The 20,530-nt window shown below is 46.7% G+C and overlaps 1 protein-coding gene across 2 annotated transcripts in view; it reads left to right on the top strand.

Annotated features, from left to right (window-relative positions):
* LOC149340733 (dopamine D2-like receptor) overlaps nt 1-20,530 on the top strand; it is a 564,508-nt gene that overhangs the window by 53,871 nt on the left and 490,107 nt on the right. The window lies entirely within an intron of this gene.

Genomic DNA, 20,530 nt, shown 5'->3' with positions numbered 1-20,530 from the left:
TTCTAACGAATGTGGTTTGTCGTCTGCGGCGTTAAAAACTTGATAACCAACTAGTTTTGACGCGCCTCTAGTTTCCTGGAGAGCAATAACCTCTGGGTGGACCTTCAGAGACGCATATATTGCGTATATGGCCATGTTGAATTTGCTGAATGGTATTTTCCACAGTTTGCTGCCATGTATTGATGGCTACGAGCTCATTCCTGTGTTCTTGTGTTACTTCTGTGAGTTCCTGTATTGCGAAGAGAATCGACTGAATTTGGCTTCGCATGTTGGTTTCCAATCCCTGAAATTGCGCCGGCATTTTGGTATCCGGGGCCTGAATGTGGATCCGAATCTTGGTCTCCAGTTTATGGCAGTCTTCCTCTAGCGTAAGTTCAGGTTGTGCGCCATCTAACGATTTTCTCTTGCTGGGTGGTGGTAGGGATTTCTCCACCACCAACGTACTCTCCTGGTTATTATTTGTGGGTTTTTCGGCTTCCTATCGTTTCTTACCTATCTGGATCTTAAGCTGCAGCTGCTTCCTAAGTTCCGCGTTTTCATTTTGAAGGGCCGTAACCACTCCGGTTAATTAGAGACAGAGAGTGAAAGGCAGACAAAAGCAAACGCGGGCAAGTTAACCAAGTTTTTTCGCCTGGGCTTGTCATTCTTTTTTTCTCTGTTGTTCATGTCGCGTCTTGCTAAAAAATTTGCATGCAGAACGAACTAGCCCAACAACTTAAGTTAGCAACCAACAAAAAACACCGGTTTTCTATTCCATACACGTGGTACGGGAAAATTGTATATAAATGTGAAAGAGAAAAGAAAACTACGTGGAAAATGAAGTCAGGAATGATTAAAAATAACTTTTATGTCTCTCTCTCTCTCTCTCACACACACACGCACGCACGCACGCACGCACGCAGACAGAGAGACGCGCACGCGTATCTTAATTGCATATTTTTCCTTAATTGCATATCTTTAATTTGTCGGAACTCGTCAGGGTGTATGCGGAATTCGCTGGCAATGTGTTATTTTCATTTTCACTTTTTGAAGACCCGAGAAGAGACTTGTCTTTCTGCCCTGAATGTTTTAAAGATTTCATCGTGAAAAAATAAAATGAAATCATAACGCACAGTCAGCGGCACCGATGAGTCGGCATCGTCGGCGTTCTAGATGCACACTTGTGATTTTGAATTAATGCCCGCAGATCGGCTGCGTTGAGTGAAGCACTTACGTGTTCCAGTCAAATGCATCCTGGAAATGCATTCGGGCAGGCGAACTGGAGTCCAAGAGCGCATGCTAAGCGCCAGCCCCCGAGAAGTCCCGAACATGTCATTGCACTGCGAATCTATACATAGTCAGTGACAGGACGGATGACGCGTTCGTGGGTTTTGGCATGTTTGTTTTTATGCGCAAAGAGAAGTTGATGTCAGCGCCTGTTAGAAAATTCACCAGCTTATTCGCTTTTTTGGGGCGATATGCGTGTTAGACACTCTATCCACGACGAACGACGTCGGAACTGAAGCTGGTTTCGTGGGATGTGCCCTACGTGGTCTCGTTTTAACGTGCGTGTTCAGAAGGTATCATTTTTTTGGAAGGGGTACGACAGGGAGGATATGAAAGTGAGAAAATATTTTCTAAGGAAATTAAATGCTTGATGAATCAACGTTCGAGGCCTATAGGAAGAGTAAAGATGAAATCCGGAGAAATATTTTCTCACTAGTTCAAGAAAGCACATCAGTTATCGAGGCATGGGGTGCGTGCTTGAGTACGAAATGCTACTGGCGAAAACTCAGCGCCACATATGATATTTGCCGTTGCGGCACGCAAGGCAGGGAATGAATTTAATGTGTCATTGGTCAGTGGAAGCTCCTCCGGCCTCCAATATGAGTAAAAGGCGATCAGAACATTGGTGAAGAAGAGCCAGAGAGTGTATTTGGGAAAGGGGAACACGATAATCCGCGCAGGCGCAGAGGATTTTAAGAAGGCACCTTAAGGATTGTAATTTATTTATATTTACTTTAAGCACCCAAGGCGAGGCTATCGCATCAGTGTAGCACAGGAGAAAACAATAGTAAGGATCTCAAATGCAATAGGAGCACTAGAAGAAATTAGAGAATATTAAGAGACAATGACATTGTAATAGACAATGCAATTAACGGATATTTTCGGGCAGCGAATTCCAGAGTTCAGTGTTGAAAAGAACAAAACAAAAACTATTTATACATATCAGTGCGACAATACAAAGGGGAAAGATAGGTGACAGTTAGCTAGCTGACAGGTGTGGTAGATGACAGGTATGGTAGCTACAGGCTTGTTCACCAGATGACAATTATCACCATCGGATATGAAGTGAAGGCTTCTGGCTATCTCTCTGGGTGTGCCCCCTGAGCCCTGTTATTCTCTCTCGTAACCCCCTTGTGTCTCCGTTTTATGCCTTGTACCCCTTCAAAGCTAATTCATCTCGTGTCGCGATTTGTCTTCCGGGCCTGCAGGCTCTCACAGGTTAAGTTGTCCTGACGTACAGTCATGAAATTTATGAGCGGGAACACGGGATCCCGTGACAGATGACCTCGAACACTATTTGTGGCGACACGCAGCGGCTGTTTTTCACAAAAAGGTGGAAAGGTTCCGCTACCTTGCCTGCTTCTGCCAAACAAAGCAACGCACCTCCCCCCACTTTGTTTCTGAAAGTGGCCGCCGCGTATCGCTACAAGTAGAGCTCGAGGCTATCGGACACGCCTACCTGTGTTCACCCTCATAAATTTCATGACTGTACACGCATCCAGTTTTCCTCCCTAAAGACTGTACGCAGCGCCACCTCTTTACTCAGTGTTAGCTCGCCGAAGGCGATTACGATTAGTTCTTGCCTAAGCGTCGCAAGTTTCCCCCTTTTATTTTTCGGTAATGGCGCAAAAAGGTGCGCTTATGGGCTCAACTTCGATGCATCATCGGTACTCGTCTTGGTGACTGAGGTGTGTATCCGCCCCCGCTGCCGACATTTTATCGCTTATACATTTTGCCTTGTTTCCGGCCTGTGCTTCGCGGCCGTATTTGTTTTCATAACCACGACTGCGAGTGGCGCGACGTGTCAGCCGGGCCTGATGGAGTGGGGCTCTGGCGAGCTCCACGATGTGTCTGTGTGTGTGTGTGTGTGTGAGGGAGAGAGGGAGAGAGAGAGACGTGAGAAGTGGAAACCACCGGGAAGACGAAGCGCAAAGGAAGGCATGTTGCTGCGGTGACTGTGCTGGGCGAACCTCCGTATTGATTAGACCGAAGTACCGCTCGCAGACGGAGCGTTTCAGCGAGCGCAGGGGAGCCGGCCGAGCACACCTGTGTGCGTTTACTTGGGTTGTTTCGAAACGGCCTTCGGAGGTAGACCGGCCCTGCGGCCGCAGCTAGCTTTTGGTATTTGAGCCGCGGAATAATCGGGAATCCGTGCACAGCCGCCGAGGCAAATAGTGCTGCGTTTGTTTTTGGAAACCGCGGACAGCAGTTAAAGCGAAATTCGAACTGGCTTTGGCGCCAGACATGTGTTCTTTGAAATTCGGTAGCGGACGCGCTTTGACATTTGACGACTGGACGCGGTCACTGCCCGCTTTCCGGGGGCTTTCTTTTTTAGCATTTGAGCGAAACATTTCAAAGAAGGAATGATGTTCTGTTTTACCATCGTTATTCAAAAGGCTGTCTCGACAGAAGCGTGGATTGTGCTCTGTGAACGTTTTGTAAAAAAAAAAAAAATGTATAACATCAGCTTTCTGCTATAGCGATAGTTTCATCAAGGTGGTTTTCGAGAGCTCGTGGCGTAACTGTTGATATTGTAGAGGTCGCAATGCGTTTATCATTGCTTGGATTAATTTAGTGTGAGTAAGGTCTCCTTACCATGAGGGAAGACTGACTGTTCAAGTTGTGGCGATGTATCAACGACAGCACGGAGCTTAGTTACTGGGCTCTTCATTAACTACAAAGTGTTTGTCTGCCATTTTGCGTTCCTTTGTTTAGCGATGTTTTTCGCATACTTAACAATTATGTGCCATCTGCGCTCATGTGATTCGGTACTGTAAGGAGTGGCCGTTCTGGCTAATCAGGTGGGATTGTTAGCTGAGGTGGTATATATGTCGCTGTCTTTTTCTTCTCAGTGAAAATAAGCGAACAGACTGAAAGGCGTTATTATTACTTTTAGATCATTAGCTACAATGTTTTGTCTGCCGTAAAATTTCACTCCGTTTGGGAGGAAAAAATTAAACTTTTTAATCCTATTTGAGGGCGGAAACGTAACAGCAGCATTTTCAGCATTCAACCCCCCTACACACACACACACACACACACACACACACACACACACACACACACACACACACACACACACACACACACACACACACACACACACACACACACACACACACACACACACACACACACACACACACACACACACACACACACACACACACACACACACACACACACACACACACACACACACACACACACACACACACACACACACACACACACACACACACACACACACACACACACACACACACACACACACACACACACACACACACACACACACACACACACACACACACACACACACACACACACACACACACACACACACACACACACACACACACACACACACACACACACACACACACACACACACACACACACACACACACACACACACACACACACACACACACACACACACACACACACACACACACACACACACACACACACACACACACACACACACACACACACACACACACACACACACACACACACACACACACACACACACACACACACACACACACACACACACACACACACACACACACACACACACACACACACACACACACACACACACACACACACACACACACACACACACACACACACACACACACACACACACACACACACACACACACACACACACACACACACACACACACACACACACACACACACACACACACACACACACACACACACACACACACACACACACACACACACACACACACACACACACACACACACACACACACACACACACACACACACACACACACACACACACACACACACACACACACACACACACACACACACACACACACACACACACACACACACACACACACACACACACACACACACACACACACACACACACACACACACACACACACACACACACACACACACACACACACACGCACGCACGCACGCACGCACGCACGCGCACACGCGAACGCACACACAAAGGGCCGCTCCTGGAAACAGAAAACTGTCGAAATAGCCAGCAGGTTAGCCCGGGAGTCTTCGATTATGATTGACTACCCACATATGATTGCAACGTAAAGTAAGAAAATATGGTAAACGTAATGGAACGTGGAAAGCTTTCGAAAAATCATGCCTCGAATTCCTGAGCAGGATGCGCTGGCTGTAAAGTTCCTGGCTTCAACATAACGAGAAAACGATGGCGCTCTACTTCAAGTTGCATTCGTTCGAAGCGCCCGCATCATTCGGCACGTGCAAACAATCCCTACCGTACACTTCGATGACGCTCTCGTCGTACACACAAAACTCTTTCGTGTACGCACGAAACGTTTACGCTGCAGCGCACCAAGTCCCCCATAGAGACGGACCAGCGGACCTGAATGACGGACAGAGCCACTGTCAGCCCAGTAGGACAAGGATGCCAGGAGGGAGGCGACACCGAGCTCTGGGTCGCATGATCAAATATGGCGGCCACGCTGTCACGCTCTAAAGGGTCTATATTTGCACTCCGGGGACGACGCGGAAGCAGCAGCATCGCCACCAGCAGGCGCCGCGGTATTCAAAGCCGGCAAAACACTGCTGTCGCCGCGCTGTATTGCTTACGCCGCCAGCTGTCGACCAGGCGAAGGGGCAACGGAGGCAGAGTCGTGCAGTCAGGCAGGGGAGGAGGAAAACCAATGGCACAAGAAAGGAGAACATTGCTCGCGATTTCCAAGACTTGTCGTCGCCGGACAGCACCGGTCGGCTCGTCCAGGCGTCGCCTTTATTGCGCCGCCCCTTCTGGCGTCGGCAGCTGCGGATATGTGGAGAGGAGAATGTGAGGGAGGAGGGTGCGGTGGCTTGACCGTGTCTCTGGCTCGCCGGGATGCTGCGGCCGTGGGCTGCTGTCGGCTCTGTTTGGAACGGGGCGCGAAAGAGCGAGGTTCGAGATCGGATTGCGGCGTCAATGAGTCTCGCGGGTGGCCCATTTATCTCAGGCGCGCGGGGTTGGCGTCCCATCCAGCGGGATGTAATCTCGGACCGAACACCGAGAGCGACGGTATACGACGTCGCCCGTGAAAGGGTCACGCACTCTTGCTTGCTTCGGCAGCGCGGAAAGTCGTGGCCGCTTGTATCGAAGCCAGTGGCGAATGAGGTGTCAGCTTTCAATGTCTCTCTCCATATCTTCTTGTTTCTTTGCGGTAGTAGAGTTTTAGTAATGAGCAGTTTGTATACAGAGTGAGGGCATGCATTCGGTTTTATTCATTTCGTTTTTAGTGCCAGAACTTCGTATTGATTACTCGGTAACATTCTATTGAATTCCATTAAAGGGCCGCTGAGTGAATATTAAATACTTAATTGAACGGATTCTCTTACTTCAGCGGTGCATTTTGCTGTCGGCAACGTGTTTTTTTTTTTTGGTGTAGAATATTGCATTGTTTTAGTTGTGACTCGTATTTATGAACACTTTTGTTCCCGCCTTACTCAACAGTAAATCAGAATTTACACATGCGCCCACTCTTGCAGAGTCTATTTAACAAAACTTCTGTTCGGGCTAGATGGTGCATAGCTTATATTGAAATGAAATTTAAGCGCACACGAAAAACGCACACAAGAGGAGTATGCGCACAGGACAAGCGCTAACTTCATCTGATTTATTCGGAGGTAAGAGAGCGAAAATATATACATAAAACGAGACATGCGCAGTAAAGAAACAGATCGTCATATCACAATGCGTGCTCAAGGTATCTGTATTCTGCCTGCAAAAGATTAACTGACGTATCACTCACACAGTCATGCCCCCTCTTCCTGATGTGAAAGGCTTCTAATAATTCACGTGCCGTCTTATCACCGCGGCTGATGGAGATTAAGATACTTGGCAGAGGCGGTGATAAGACGGCACGTGAATTATTAGAAGCCTTTCACATCAGGAAGAGGGGGCATGACTGTGTGAGTGTTACGTCAGTTAATCTTTTGCAAGATACCTTGAGCACGCATTGTGATATGACGATCTGTTTCTTTACTGCGCATGTCTCCTTTTATGCATATATTTTCGCTCTCTTACCTCCGAATAAATCAGATGAAGTTAGCGCTTGTCCTGTGTGTATACTCCTCTTGTGTGCGTTTTTCGTGTGCGCTTAAATTTCATTTCAATATAATCTTGCAGAGTCCTTTTGTTTGTTTATTTGTTTGTTTGTTTTTTACCGTTGTCACGTTTTCTGCCAAAACATCGACTTTTTAAACGTCCGTCATTTACTCGCAGTAGTGCTTAGCATTCTTTTATTTACTTTCAGTTGTGACCAGTGTGCCAAGATAAAATTTTTAAATATATTCACATTACGTTTGAAAGACGTAAATAAGGTTTGCCCACCCTCTTGCGTATATTAAATTCCTATCAGATAACATTCGAAGCCTGTTTCAGGCACATGTTCGTATTGAAATCGAATATTTCGCTCTTCAAAAATATTAAAGAACAAAGTGCAATTTGGTGTGATATTTTCTCGCAATGGGGCGGCACTGTGATGCGATACTATGAAAGCTATCTCAGTCAAAGAATCGCTACCAATTACGACAAGCATTGGTGCTATGGCGTTCTGCCGTAAATTCTTGGAAGTGAGATAGATACAGGGTTGACCAGGAAACTCTCGTTCGTAGAGCTGCTCCGTTTGTTTATATTTCTCCTTTCTCGCGATAACCGGTGCTATGCGGAGGTGTGAACATACCTTAACTTAGCGTGCATACACACCAAATTTTTGTGTTTTTTTCATTACAAAGAAACGTAAACATTGGAATACATAAATGAATCGGCACGCTGAATTGGGCTTTTCGGTTTGAACAGTCAAACAATGGCAGTGACGTGAAAGATAAGTATTGGTCACGTCAGGAAAAAAAACAAAATCTGGGATATAATCGCTGTGTGTTCGTTTTAATTATCTCGAGCGCTATACTCAGCCTGCTTCCTGAGCCAGAGTGACTACGAATGAAGAAACAGCAATTATAACGCAGCTTTTTTTACGCATCACGTTACCTATACCGAAATTTTACGCCAAAGCCATTGTTCGACTGTTGAAATCGAAACCAAAGCAACGTGAGGAACGATGTCAAATTATAAGTTATTTAGAGGATGCACGCTAGTTATTCGTGGCGGTTTATGTGCACGAAAGATGGGCGCATCAGTGCGAGGAGAGAACATATGACCAAAATTTGGTACCTTTACTCCTTTATCGACGCAAAAGGTGTCGAGAAAGCATTGAAAATATATTGAGCACACCCTACGAGGAAACCACACTTAAGAGCGGGGCCGTTCAGGAGTTTAAATATTGTTTGGTTTGGTTTGGTTTATGGGGTTTAACGTCCCAAAGCGACTAAGGATATGAGAGGCGCCGTAGGGGAGGGCTCCGGAAATTTCGACCACCTGGGGTTCTTTAACGTGCACTGACATCGCACAGTACGCGGGCCTCTAGAATTTCTCCTCCAAAGAAATTCAACCACCGCGGCCGGGATCGAACCCGCGTCTTTCGGGTCAGCAGCCGAGCACCATAACCACTGAGCCACCGCGGCGGCAGTTTAAATATTGCGTCACTGCTTGCTGCTAGCCTGAACATACCCTTCTGGAAGCTTGGCCGCTGCCCTCTTCATCATTCTGTGCATTAAAATTCCCTCGGGATGTGTTTTGCATACACCGAGAAATATAGCTACAGTTGTCGCAATAGCATTAGCGCAGCATTTGCTTATTTATTCAGCGAGATGTGTTGCTGGGCGAATTGGTTCAGGTGCATCTGAGAAAAAACAGCGCTTGCAGACAAAGAACGAGAACAAGGAGGTTACACAACGTAGTTGTGTTTCCTTGTTCTCGTATTTTGTCTGCATGAGCTGTTTTTTCCTAAGTAATTTATTCACACTGTTCACACTTCCCTCCACGTAATAACTATCTAATTAGGGTTATTACGTGGAGGGAAGGAAAGGCAATTGCAAATGCAAATACTACTCTCACCTATCTTGCTGCTACTATTTCCTCTGCGGTTGTTGTTTTGTAGAACTTCCTTGTACTGATATATTCCTTTATTTTTCAGCGTCCGTAGGTATTTTTTGTACAAAATTTAAGCGCCAGCTTTATTACGGGGCAGTGCAGCTCGGATTTCAGTTTAACTGACTGCAGCTACCAATTAATAAAACCTCAGCTTTGACCCTCGAGGACGCATGACAATGACTGAAAAAATCACAGGAAAGTAATAAGGGAATCATTGCTCATTACAAAGCTTCTATACCAACTGTGTCTTATTTATGGTCTTTGTTTCTTTTTTTGTTTTCCTGGGCTGGTTTGGCCAATCGTTCTTTTCCTGTGTAGATGCACGAAACAGAGGCAACTTATTTCTTAAAACAATATACATATAAGCTTCTTTACAGATAGCATTATTTCTTGATTCCCTCGCACTCACCGACGCGTCGTGCCAATCGCGAATGTGTGTTTTTTTTCGGTGATGTCATAGTTGCAGTTGTTCAAGATATTACGACGCACAAACGACAGAATACGGGACCACTGCACTCCTTTTCTGTATTGGCTGCCCTGGTTCTTACGGGTGCTTCAAGTGGCATGCTATTTGTTGGATCTTTGGCATTCTGCATATTATTACGTGTTGTCATAACCTCATCACTTCAGACTTTCTGGTCCAAATCTGTCGTGAAACTGTACATTTGGTACAGCATTCGATCGCTCAGTCAGTTTTGGCTGTCATTTTGTGTTAAGGTTGGAAGTTACGGCTGGTGCGGCTACTTGGATTTGTATGAGAGCGTACACTGGCTGCCATAGACACGTCCAGTTGCGGAAACTGCTCAAATGCATATTACAATGCATCATACCCTCAATCATTAAGCTCAATACAGCAATTAAAGAGCAAAGGAAGAAAATAAATCAAGAACAAGAATGAAAGCAAGGAAGGAAGAAGGAAAGAAAGAGAGAGAGAAAAAGAAATAAAGAAAAATCAAGAATGACAGAGGAAGTAAGAAAGAAAGAAAGGATATAAAACAGGAAAGGAACCAAGAAAGAAAGATAGGAAGAAATAAGGAAGGATGGAACGAGGGAAGGAAGGAAGGGAGGAAGGAAGAGAAAAATAGAAAGAAGGAAAGACAGAAAAAGAAAGGAGAGAGAAAGAAAGAAAAGAAGGAAAGAAAGCTAGAAGGAAGGAAGGAAGGAAGGAAGGAAGGAAGGAAAAAAGGGAAGGAAGGAAAGAAAGAAAATGAAAGGAGAGGAAAAGAAAGAAAGAGAGAAAGAAAGAAAGAAAGAAAGAAGGAAGGAAGGAAGAAAGAGAAAGAAGGAAAGGTGGAAAAATAAGGGAAGAGAGATAGAAAGAAGGAAAGAGAGAAAGAAAGAAGTTAAGAAAATAGCAAGGAAGGAAGGAAAGAAAGAAAGGAAGGAAGGAAGGAAGGAAGGAAGGAAGGAAGGAAGGAAGGAAGGAAAAAAGGGAAGGAAGGAAAGAAAGAAAATGAAAGGAGAGGAAAAGAAAGAAAGAAAGAAAGAAAGAAGGAAGGAAGAAAGAGAAAGAAGGAAAGGTGGAAAAATAAGGGAAGAGAGATAGAAAGAAGGAAAGAGAGAAAGAAAGAAGTTAAGAAAATAGCAAGGAAGGAAGGAAAGAAAGAAAGGAAGGAAGGAAGGAAGGAAGGAAGGAAGGAAGGAAGGAAGGAAGGAAGGAAGGAAGGAAGGAAGGAAGGAAGGAAGGAAGGAAGGAAGGAAGGAAGGAAGGAAGGAAGGAAGGAAGGAAGGAACGTGATTCTAATATAAGGCCAAGTAATACGAAGAAAAGTTTGTAATGAAGTTACTAATGCACAGAAGCGTGGCTATGTGTTGCGAAAATGGTGCGGCCTCAAATTTCGTTGTTATCCCGCACGCCACTTATGGCAGAGTTGCGAAACACCCTCGTTCCCAGCATGCTAATGGCTTTGAAATTAGGACGTTTATCTCTTTTCACGCCGCCTGCGGCGCCAACCCAGAGACTTTGAGCAAGGAATTAGCTGGGAAAAACTAGTGGATTTTCACATTGCGAAAACAGCGCGTAAACACAGTACAGAAAACATGTTTCCAAAGGTCGTACGTTATGTCAACTCAGGCAAAGGTCGTACAGCGTCGTTTGTAGCTAACATGCCAGATTATAGGCACTACGTTTGTCCCGTTTGCCTGCTAAGTCATATTAGTTAGGACCTCTGCAATCAGTATGTTTAAAACGCTCAATCTTGTATGCGCAGTAGTCGCATAACTACCTCTTTATGTACTAATGACAGCAAGTCCTCGTGAAGATTGCTCTCACTTAAGGACCCATATTTTAACTTCGGTCTGTCGAAGCGCTCTCAGATAGCATGAAGCTGTGGAAGTGGGTCTTGTGCTCAGCTGCTCCCCAAACCTTTGTTGGATTCGTCTAGCCGTGAACATAGTGAGGTGTGCGTCACCATCGGAAAACGGTTCGATTTGGCGACAGTTTTTTGCTGCATGAACGGCCCTCCCATACAGCAGATGGGGCTACAAAGTCGATGGTCTCGGAGGCGGGCCAGATCTGGAGTGATCGCTCTCGGCATGGAAGAAGAAAAACATCCATGACTCGTGACGTCCGAGCAACATGGATGTCTCCGCAGCTGCGATCAAACGCGACGGACAAAAATTGGATTCTTCTTGCTAAGTAACAAAATAATATCTACAGATGAGTTTTGTGAGAGTGATTAGCACAGAAAACTAGCTTCTTTCAAAAAGCTTGCTTGAAACAGTTTGAAATAGGGATTTGCGAAACTGCGGCACTGTTCACGCTTTATAATAAAACCCATGGACGCCAGAAATGCAGACGATATGGCTACCCCACTGCACATTTCTCTTAACTCAGATCCAAAACCACTTCCGGTGCTTCAAACCATCTATGAGGAGTTTCAATACCTCGAGAGACCGAAGTTAGAATAAGGGCCCTGCCTCACATGACCACTTGAAGCCCTGCCTTGGAAGAGGCCACTGAGCGCCCGACCCGGGAAACGCTCTCATTTGGGAAGAGCGCAAAGTGGGAGCTTTCAGGTAGAGCCCTCGTGATAAGTATAAAACCCAAGGGCTTAGCATCTAAGGCGTTGAGCGGGGCTCCCTAGCACATCAAGCAGTCCAAACCTTGTGAGAATTGAGGAGGTTAAGCCTTTCCTCTTTCGAGAGATTACTGTCGCTGAGGATGTAAGACGAGGCATGCTGCAGGTCTCACAAACCAACACCTTGGGCTGTATACTTTTTACGGGGGGTGTACGTCTTATGACGGTGGAAGAAGCACCGCTTACCTCTGAGAAAGTCTCTTGTAGAGAGATCGCCGCTACAGAAAGTTGAATTGTTGTTCGTGAAATGTGGCACGATATTCAGCGTCAGCTATTGAGGTCACACTGTCTATGTGTGTGTGTGTGTGCGGGGGGGGGGGGGGGGGGGTCATGGTCATGTGCAAAGAATTTAATGAAAGGTTTGGTTTGGTTTGTTCGGGTTTAAAGTCCTGAAGCAACTCAGGCTATGAGGGACGCCGTAGTGAAGGGCTCCGGAAATTTCGTCCACCTGGGGTTCTTTAACGTGCACTGCCATCGCACAGCACACGGGCCTTTAGAATTTCGCCTTCATTGAAATTCAGCCGCCGCGGCCGGGATCGAACCCGCGTCTTTCGGGTCAGCAGCCAAGCGCCGTAACCACTTAGCCACCGCGGCGGGTGAATTTAATGAAAGGACCTAACTGCATAACCCGTTACTGCGACCAATAGGGCATGCAAAGCACTTGACCTCGCTGTGCGATGAGGTGATTCCGTGCGTTCAACGAATCCTAAATCTCTGGGTAGTAGGAGGGAGTGGGAGGGGAGGGGGGGGGGGGGGGGGTTGTGGCTGCTGCATTTTGACCTTGTAAAAACTGAAAGTCAATTCTCTCTACTTGCCATCCTAGGAGGGTCGTCAGAAGTCGATCATTTGCCATTTGCCTCAACATAACCGTTAGTTTCTAAAAGGCCGGCGATCTCCACACAAAATGTGCTCTCCCGATCGATTTGCTCACATGAAGCGCAATGATAATAAGGGAGAAGGTTGTGGGGGGATGGAGTAGTGGTAAGCTGTCGTGACCGACGTCCTGAAGCCCGACACCGCCCCCTCACCCGCCCTGCTTCCTATACGGGACCCGCCAGAGTGACTCCGTCGACTGCCGCAGATCAGATGGCGTCGCCGCCTCTTGTGGACAGTTGCCTCATCTTCCGCTGCTACTGCTTCCTGCCTCGACAGCAGCACAAAGGGCCGATGTACGCGAAACAAGATGGGTGAGGCTCGGATCGTATCACCTTTCATTGCAGGACGATGGCAGTGAGTGCGCGTGCGCGGGGGAGGATTGGCTTCTATGCTTTGCGTTGGCCTTGGCATTTCGTGTTGCACTTCGTTTCGGGCAGGGTGTAGCGTTCGCACGGCTGCCTCTCATTTGTTTCTCCTGAGCAGTGAAAGCCGCTGAGTGTTCGCCTCATCGGGCACTCCATCATAGCCTCGTCTCCGAACTCGTGCTTTCGCTCACTTTTGCTGGTAGGGGGACACCAGCGTTTTCATGTCGTGTATGCGACATAGATCACCCGACTATTCTTCTTTGTTTTTCTCTTACTATTGGCTGACTCCTCTTTTTTTCCATCCGTGCATCAATGCTGCAACCGGACAACGCCGAGAAAACGACACGCTCTCTGGAAGAACAGGCAAAACGAAATCGACCTCGAGGCGCTTTTTGTACTGTGGCGCTCCGCACTGTACAGTGTGGTCTAAAAGTGCTGCGGGAGCTTTGGTAAACTGAAGAACTCTCGAGGAATGCTGATAAAACCCCACACGAAAAAGTCAGAAATATTGTACTCTCTCTCTCTCTCTTTGACTCTTACCGCAGTGATGTCCTAGTAGTTTGAGCATCCGAATCGCATGCACCAGGTGCAGGGTTCGATCCCCATAGCCGCCGGGTACCCACCGGTGATGCAGTGTGCACAAGTTTTCCCCTTCCTGGTGCTCGGCTTCTTTGATGAGACATGTTTGGCAAATGGGTCTTTGACCCCACCTTGAGTAGACGAAAGAGGCCTTGTCTCATGGCGCTGTTTCATCATCGTCATCAACTTTCTTTGACTGCTGATGAATTGCGTATTTCTAGTTGCTGTCTGCGTGGGCAGCCTAAGAATGTAGCAGGAGCACACACACGCAGGCACGCACGAAAAAAAAAAAGAAACGAGATGGCAAATGGAACGTGGAACATCTCGGCAGAAATCTTCCTAGTCGGGAGGTGAATTAGAGAGAAAAACTGGCACTCCGACCAAAGGTCTCTTGCTTCCACCCCGTAAACCCAGAGAAAGGTTGCGCCGAAACGTTGGCCCTGCAATGTGACTTCGGTCGAAGTATCAGTTTTTTCTTTCTATGATGGCAGTTACACACTGGAAGAGTTGACTGGAATCTACAGCTCCTACCGATTGCTTGAAGAACACGTTTTTTTCTCGTTTTTTTATGGGGGAGGGGGGGGGGGGCTATATAAGTTTTGTGCTTCTTCTTCATCTTCTTTTTCTTGCAAGGCCACCGGTATACTAACACGGACAACCTACCCCGTGCCTACGCAGACACATTATACGGGAATGCTATATGAGACCATCTATTCACTGCACGGTTTAAAGACACCGGTGGTCTTCATCGTTATCAGGCCGCCGCGATGGCTCTGCTGTCATGGTGCTCGGCTGTTAACCCGAAAGGCACGGGTTCGACGCCGGAGGCGAAATGCTAGAGGCCCATGCACTGCGCGATGTCAGTGCACGTTAAAGAACCCCAGGTGGTCGAAATTATCCGTAGTCGTCCACCGCGGCGTACCTCATAGCCTAAGTCACTTAGAGACGTAAAAACACTTGAAATGAAATCGTCGTTATCAATGTGATCGCGGCAGAGCAAAGGTGCGTTTTCTGCATTAAAATATGTGTATGTTTTCGCCATTGTCTTTGCTATGTGCAGAATGCAGAATATCTGCTTGCTCATTGCCGCGGTGCCAAAAATGCGTTCCTGTTTTTCACGCACAGAGGAATATGGAATACGGTCTAGCTGTATATGGAAAACAGAAAAAGGAAAAAAAACAATATATCAGAGGTTGCATATCACTCGATTTCCTATGCATCAGGAGAGTACCAAGCTGCCTCAGGAAAAACAAAACAGTAAGGCAGTTTGGAATGATCCGAGAATTCGAGTCTGTTCGGGGATATTTATTTGACGGACTGCTCGAGACCACTGGCTATTAGGGATGAATGACCCTGACCGCCCAGTCTCAGGATAGCAGGATCTTGTATAGAAGGAAACACTCGGCCGCTGCCAAAGGGCTGTCATGTTAACGCAATCGGCTCGCAAGTGCAAATGAAAGGGCGACTGAATTAGGAGGTGGTGCAAGCCAGACCAGACAGACCACCGCTTGCACATACAGAGGCATACATCTTCCGACGCCTACTCTACACTTTCACCTTGTGCAACGCCTTCTCCGAATCTATGTGCTCCTTTGCGTGACCGTGCAAAACAGAATTTCCCTTCGCGGCCCGTACCATGCCCTGGCGAAAACAGGCCCCACGTGCAGCTGCTCGCTAGTGCCTTCACTCATTCACCATTTTTCCTTTCCCGCACTTAGCCAAACGGGTTCGTGCGGGCCCCAATGTCGCGGCTGACTGCGACGAACGTGTTTCCCAATACACGTCTCGTACCACCACCCTGGCTCTTTATCCTCTTTCCTTCCTCTCTGACAAGTCTCCGGAACCTCTTCTCCCTTTCCGCTGCGTCCATCAAGCAACAGGCGGCCCCGATACATGCGGACGCTTTCTCATACTGACGTTCACCACTCAGCTCAACCGCTCCTCGCCCTACTCCCACATGGCGACAGAAAAGAAGAATGGAACACTGCCGGCGCGCCTGCCTGCTTGCCTGCCTACCGAGTGAAGATGGGTGAGATAAACGTAGAAGAGGAGACAAAAAAAAAGGAAACAAAACAGTCTAACAAGGGAGTAGACGTGTAGGTTGAGCGGTAACAGCGAGGGGATGTTAAGAAGATGCATCGGCAGCTCGGGCGCGGCAATGTCCTCCCCCCGTGTTCCAATTACTCCGCCTCCGCAGGCAGCCTCTTCTCGCCCGTCGATACGCCGCGAAAGGTGTAGGAAGGAAGGGAGGGAAGTGGGGCGCGATCTTCCTTTTGCACCGCGCTACTGTTATCGATGACAATCGATGGAGAACCGAGTCCGAAAAGAAGAAAAACTATACTCCTCGGGAAAGGTGCACGACAGATTCGTTCCTGTACTGTTTTGCGGCCCGCCCCGACACTCAGGTGCTGAGCCACGCATATAAATTTGCTCTTTTTCTCCCTTCCGATACTTTCGCGTGTTCTCGCTTGTCCCGGAATAGCTCTAAGCTCGCATTCGTTCTTACCTGATGTTCACCTTCGTTTCTGTTCTTACAGGTTGCCTCCTCACGACGAGAAACTTTTCTCGGGAAAAGAAAAGATAAATATAAATAGAAATTAAAGGCGAAAGACGAACGGAGACAGACAGAAGCGCTCAAGATTAGTCCTCGCGTGCTGTAGCGGCCTGCTTCATGGAAGCTTGTCGGCGAGAACTCTCTCCATTGCGGACTTCTTCTATTCTTTGTTTGCTACTGGAGGAGGACAAGCTGTCCTCCCACCTCTTAAAGCACTCAGACGCAAGAACACAACTTTCCTGCACAATCATACCTAGATGCATTTCCTAACTCTTTTTTCCTCCCCGAGCGTCAAACAGTGCGAGACTGCGTATGCGCGCATTGCTGCCGAATCTGGTACGTCTCTTCTCACTGATATCTAGGCGCAATTACTGGCTTAAACTGCCGGCACAACACAAGTTACGTAGTCCGAAGTCCGTAGTCCGTAGTCCGCAGTAGTCCGCAGACGAAAGACCTGATTAGGAGCCCCCATAGTGTAAAAAATTCTCCCCCATGCACAAGAAAGAGCTGGCACTATTGTGAAAGGTTAATCAATAAGCGTAAGGTAAACTACATCAGGAAGTATAACACGGAGATTATGAAGGAAGTTCTAAAGAGGGGAGGTAGCCTAAAAGCACTCAGGAGCAAGTTAATCAGGGGCAAGGATCAGTTATACGCCCTAATAGGCAAGGATGAGAACACCATTACAAATCTGGATAAGGGAGTTAAAGCAGCCGAATAATTCTACATAGATCTCTGCAGCAGACGGAACAATTGGGATTTGAATGACGAAGCGAGCTGTGTGCTCTAATTAGACCTTCCAGAGGTAACGCCAGGAGAAGTGAAGAAAGTTTTTCAAGCAATATAAAGATGGAAAGGGGCTGAGGGTGCTCGAGTAAGTGGCGATTTGTTGAAGCACGGAGGGGTCATTGTGCTAAAAAAATTTTCGCTTTTTATACGCACTGCCTCACGACCTCGAGAGTACAGATATCTTGTGAGAGCGCTAACATAATCTTAATCTATATGAAAGGGGACATCAAAGACTTCAAACATTACAGACCAACAAGCTTACTGTCCGTTGTCTACACGATCTGTCCTGGGTAAATAGCTTACAAAATTAGACCAACCTTAGGTTTCAGTCAACCAAGGGATGAGGCTGGCTTTGGTAAAGATTGTTTTGGTTGGTTTATGGGGTTTTACGTCCCAAAGCGACTCAGGCTATGAGGTATGCCGTAGTGAAGGGCTTCGGAAATTTCGACCACCTGGGGTTCTTTAACGAGCACTGACATTGCACAGTACACGGACCTCTTGAAATTCGCCTCCATCGAAATTCAACCGCCACGGCCAGGATCGAACCGGCGTCTTTTGGGTCAGCAGCCGAGCGCCATAACCACTGAGCCACCGCGGCGGCGCTTTGGTAAAGGCTTCTTGACAACAGACCACATTAAGCCCGTCAATCAGGCAAGAGAGAAATGCGCGGAATATAACGAAACTTTACATGTAGTCTTAATTGGTTAAGAGAAAGCTTTTGACTCAGCGAAACATCATCAGTCATGCAGGTACTGCGCAACCAGGGTGTAGAAGAGGCATATGTGAAAGTACTGAAGGATATCTATAGCGACTGCACAGCGGCCATAGTCCTCCATAAAGCCAGCAGTAAAATTTTAATAAGAAGGGTGTCAGGCTGGGAAAAACGATCTCTCCAGTGTTAGTCACCGTGTGTTTACAGAATGTGTCTATAAAACTGAATTTAAAATAGTCAATGAAGAATACCTTAGCAATCTCCTGTTTATACCCAGAAAACTAAATTAATGTTACAAAATCTCGGAAAGGAACAACAGTTTACACAATGAAGCGAAGCATTGAAGGGGGTAAGAGAACACGACTGCTTTGGGCAGGTATAGTTACCACATATACGGACCAAGAGCAACTAGGAGAATAACAAGGGAATGGAATGAATTTAGCAGGCTCTCTCAGTTGATGAAGTTTCAGTTTACCACTATCCCTCAAGATAAAAGTATAGAACAATTGTATCTTACCAGTACTAAGAAAAGGGGCAGAAACATGGAGTCTAAGGAAATGGGTTGGTCTTAAACTGAGGACAGCGTAGCGAGTTATAAAAATGAATGTAATAAGTGTAACATTAGGATACAGTAATGGAGCCAAAATTGTTCTGGGGCCAAACGTGAGTTAAGAAATGGGCATGTGCAGGGCGTGTAATGTGAAGGCAAGATAGCCGATGATCCCTTGAGGTAACAGAGTGGACTCGAAGAGAGGGCAAGCGTAGAAGTTGGAGTGAGAGGGTCAAGTGGGCGTATGAGATAAAGTCTGCGGAGTAACATGGCAGTGGCTGGCACAGGACAGGGTTAACGGAGGGATATGGGAGACGCCGTAGTCCTGCTGTGGACGTAGTTAAACTGATGGTGTTGCTGATGATGGCAGCATTAATTGTCACTAATAGTAATCTGGAATCAGGAATGTGGTATTAAGTTTTCTATGTTGTCAAACTAAAACAAGTTGTGTATCTGCGCAAGCTGTGGCAAAACTGTTCGAGAAAATGGTTATAGACGCATGGTTGCACAGAGTTCAAAGTGCAGGCCGGAATACTTGGTCACAGGGGCTCGAAGCTAAGATCAGAAATTTCATCACCAACTGCGTCTACTGCTGAGCAAAGGCTTCTTTCAGTTACCCTTAGTGTTACCTGTATTGGGAAAGCCATGACCCCCCCCCTCTTACTGCGGCAAGTTTTCCGAGCGTATCGTTTATTTTTCTCTTTTTCGGCCATGACTTTTATTTTCTTCTTTTGCAATCTACTGTGACATTCTAACGGACCGCTGTCTCTTAGTTTGCGCAATACGTTTCCTACTGTAAGTGCCCACATTTCTCCACTGCTGTACGTTCGCTTTTTCAGGCGCCTTTAGCGGTCACCTCTATAACTAAATCGCTCATTTCACTGCCACAGGTTGATCACGTTATCTCTAAGACAGGCCTCAGCTTTGCTTTGATTTGTGTTTTTAAAGCGCAGATTTAGCAGAATCATGAAGGCACAAACTGTCCGCAGTCGGCATCTGTGAGAAGCGATCGACCTCCAAACCATGGCAGGTGGAGAGAGGAGATTCTTCCCCTCTACTTGCAGGACAGAAGGTGGAGGTGCTTGACTAAGAATGACTCAGCAGAAATGTACAGAAGACGTAATTACAAGCAGAAATTAAATAAGAATAGAATAGAAATGAAGCAGAATAGAATTTTAATTGGAATAGAATAACAATTGGAATAGATTGAAGAGTGAAAAAAAATTTACTATCATATTTCTTCCGCATCAATCCAATCGATCCCCCACTAAATTTGTTTTGTTAGAGTAAAGACGCTTACCCGTGCGCAGCCTGAACTTCAAGACCTGCGCTCGGATTTATGCAAGAACTGGCGGAATATTTTAGTTTCAGTTTTCCACGCGAAAAACGTTCTTTCTCCAAGTTAACCTTTGTGCTACAAGTAGAGCTAGGAATTAATTCACAGGATACGGGATGGAGGGATTTATGGATTAAGGGATCTACAGAAAAACGGGGCTAAGGATTAACTTGCACCACTCTGTAGTCTTCAGCAAGGACTCTTCGAGACGTGCTTCTCGTTAGGAGCAGATGCTCGAGACTGGTAGCGAACACCTGAGCCACAAACTCGTGAAAGTTGAGTTTGTTGCTTTAGCGGAGACGTTGTCTGTTCGATTCGCCGTGGACAGCCTTGAAGAGCGGTGCTTTCAAAAAGTGGGCTAAGTGTTAAAAATTTTACACCGTCG

This window comes from Amblyomma mixtum, chromosome 6, assembly GCF_055824585.1.
Source record: "Amblyomma mixtum isolate Tamu chromosome 6, ASM5582458v1, whole genome shotgun sequence".
Lineage (NCBI taxonomy): Eukaryota > Metazoa > Arthropoda > Arachnida > Ixodida > Ixodidae > Amblyomma > Amblyomma mixtum.
Note: the sequence above shows the minus strand (reverse complement) of the source record. Positions and strands in the feature narration are given on the sequence as shown.